We start from the raw sequence: 3,287 nt of genomic DNA, 5'->3' as shown, positions 1-3,287 counted from the left end.
GTCTCTGTGGTGCAATTGGTTAGCGCGTTCAGCTATTAACCGAAAGGTTGGTGGTTCAAGCCCACCCAGGGACGATGCTTTTTGCATTTCTTAATCACATTAGAAAATGGCACTGTAATACGATATTATTTCCTCCAATTACACTGAAGAAGAAAATGTGTTCTGTTTTTTAGTTCAAAATAATACAAAACAAAAACATTCTTGCTGTTTGCCGAAACCCGGGATCGAACCAGGAACCTTTAGATCTTCAGTCTAACGCTCTCCCAGCTGAGCTATTTCAGTTTGACAAGCCTTCATTTTCGAGATAACATTCTTTTTCAGAACAGTTGTAATATAATTAAGTACATTTCTAAACAGTCCGCTAGTAACACATATAATCTCAAAGCACTATAATTTATTTCACCTCTTATGAAAAACAAGTATCCTTGCGCATTATATCATCCTTGATTGCGAAATGTAATATTAATTAATTGCCTTCAGTTAATATTTTAGAAAACTACTTTGCTAACAGAAGAAACACAAGCTAGCAGAGGATGGTTTCGATCCATCGACCTCTGGGTTATGGGCCCAGCACGCTTCCGCTGCGCCACTCTGCTACAGCTGCCTCACGAGTGAATTACCAAGCAGCAGAAAAAAAAAAAACTGAACTCATCGTTTTAACCAGCCACATGGCAGTGGCCGGGCCGAACCATGGAAACGTTGCAAATCAGAGATGATCCGTTTTCTTTTCTTCCAAATACGTTTTGCAAAGTATACAATTTTTCTGCCCACTTTGATCACAGGCAGTTTTATCCCCCAGTTTCGGCTGCCAATTCCAATATTCTGTCTCTCGAAAGCATCTTAAATCGTGGAAAGTGCTCTTTGTTTAAAATTACACTGAAGACATCCATTGTTTGACCAGGCTTATTAGATATGACAATTAGATATGTTCTTGTTTTTAAGTAGATTTTGTGAAGCGCATATGGGGCGCTGTAGAAAATATATATGATTAATTGAATGTTAGCCTTATATATATATATATATATATATATATATATATATATATATATATATATATATATATATATATATATATATATATATAGAATGATGCAAATGTATTTGACTCTATTCACATCCCCTCACATTTAAAATCCTCCACAGGTTGGGAGCCTCTCAACTCAGATTAAGGTTGATACTGTATAAATGCAGAACCAATCGTTCCAGATGGATGAGACCATTCATTTTTAAATACATGTAATTCGATTTTTGTATTGGTTATATTTGTATTGAGGCAGGGAGGCTGCAGTTGTTTCTAAGCGACAATGCATCTGGTATAAAATTCTTAGGGTTCCTGTCATACGACTTTGTGTCATCAAAGCTGTTTCTGGTGACGTCCAGTGGATTATATTTAGAATCTTTGGTTCTGTCGTTCAGTATTTTCTCAAATAAGATGACAAATTAATAGCTCAGTTGGTTAGAGTGAAAGCTTTATTAGAGGAGCTGCTGTAAATCACCTTGATTCGCCTTTACCCTGCCAACTCAGTGACATCACCTCAGACGTTCCTGGATTCTCAACACTTGATGTGAAGTCTGCAAAAGCGTAACCATACTGAACTTTTATTGATATATGTGGATTTAGCAATGTAAAAGATTCAGTTTGTGTTTTAAGTGAATTGAAACAGTATTAAGACTGGTGTGTAGTCATAAGTAATTGTTTTGTCTTCTTGGAAATACAAAATAATTATTTGATTATTATTTTCTTTCTGGAAACTGAAGTGGTGAATTTAATTAATACTGGGGACGTATTCACAAAGAGAACTGACGTTTAAGACTGGTCATAAGTTGTCAATTTGGACTTAAAACAGAAGCAATGCAATTCCAGCTTTGTTGCAGGTGATTATTATTATTATTATTATTATTATTATTATTATTACAGTATTGAATATGTTATTGCAATGTAAATCATACCATTAACTTATAACTATAATTGGGGCTGTAAGTCTACGTTTAATTTATAACAAGCAGCACCAAAAGGATGGCTTGAGAGGAATGAAGACTTCATTAGCAGAGGTAGAAACATATTATTATTAATATTTGTTTATTTAGCAGAAGCCTTTATCCAAGGCGACTTACAGAGACTAGAGTGTGTGAAATATGCATCAGCTGCAGAGTCACTTACAACTACGTCTCACCCAAAAGATGGAGCACAAGGAGGTTAAGTGACTTACTCAGGGTCACACAACGAGTCAGTGGCTGAGGTGGAATTTGAACTGAGGACCTCCTGGTTACGAGGGCCTTTTCTTTAACCACTGGACCACACAGCCTCCACAACATACAAAGTAATACCAGCTCCGTTGTAGTTTTCGTTTTGTTATCTATAGTTTTTTTTTTTTCTCAGTACTAGATCAGCAAATACGCATTTCAAACTTTCCAAAGTTATAAAACAAAAAAACAACAAATCTACAAGCTTTGCACCCTTTTTCGTTTGCCCTACTACTGTTTCTTCGCCTGTTTTCCCCTTTGCCTGGCTACTCCATTACCGGAAACTATATCCTGTTTATAAAAGTGCTTGCATCCACTCATTAAAATCCAAGAACGTCATTATATACAGTATATATATATATATATATATATATATATATATATATATATATATATATATATATATATATATATATATATATATATATATATATTGTAACACAGCAGGGAGGGGGTTAATCCTTCCTGCATGGAAAAAAACATGTGTGAATGCACATTTGTTTAGTTTAATTGTTTTGCTTTATTGTTGAAATTAGTTTGTTAATTGTTTTATTATTAATTATCCCCTTCACCTGGTAGCTATTGTTAAATTAAAACCAGGTGCAGGGTATTAAAGGAGGGCAGTCATTTTGCTAGAGGCTGCTGAGGAGAAGGAGACATAAGAGGTGCTCTGTCTCCGAGTAGCCAAAGTGAATAAAAAGTAAGTGTGGTATTAAACCAGTGTTTTGTGTAAGGATGGGGAAACAGCTTAGCTGTCCCGTGTTAGACAGGGTGTTCCTGGAAGTTTTAGTTAGTGCTCCAAAAGAGCTAGGTGTTTATTTTGTGTTGTTTTGTTTTGTGTTTATTAAAAATTAGGGCAACCGGGCTGTAAAAATCCATTTCTGTGTGCCGGGTCTGTTTTTAAAGGGGCAACAAACGACAATAAGTGACGGCCCGTTTACATATGGTGTCAGAAAGTGTGGGCGCCCCTACGACCCAGAAAATGGATTTTAAAGAATTGATCGCAATGATCAATCGTAACAACGCTGCTCAGAAAGAGCAGA

The 3,287-nt window shown here is 35.8% G+C and overlaps 1 non-coding gene across 1 annotated transcript; it reads left to right on the top strand.

Annotated features, from left to right (window-relative positions):
• On the top strand, nucleotides 1–74 carry trnan-auu (transfer RNA asparagine (anticodon AUU)). The gene has a single exon. It is a non-coding gene; the product is annotated as a tRNA-Asn (tRNA).
• The last annotated feature ends 3,213 nt before the right edge of the window (nucleotides 75–3,287 follow it).

This window comes from Acipenser ruthenus, chromosome 32, assembly GCF_902713425.1.
Source record: "Acipenser ruthenus chromosome 32, fAciRut3.2 maternal haplotype, whole genome shotgun sequence".
NCBI lineage: Eukaryota > Metazoa > Chordata > Actinopteri > Acipenseriformes > Acipenseridae > Acipenser > Acipenser ruthenus.
The sequence above is the reverse complement of the archived record's forward strand: the minus strand, read 5'-3'. Positions and strand labels throughout refer to the sequence as shown.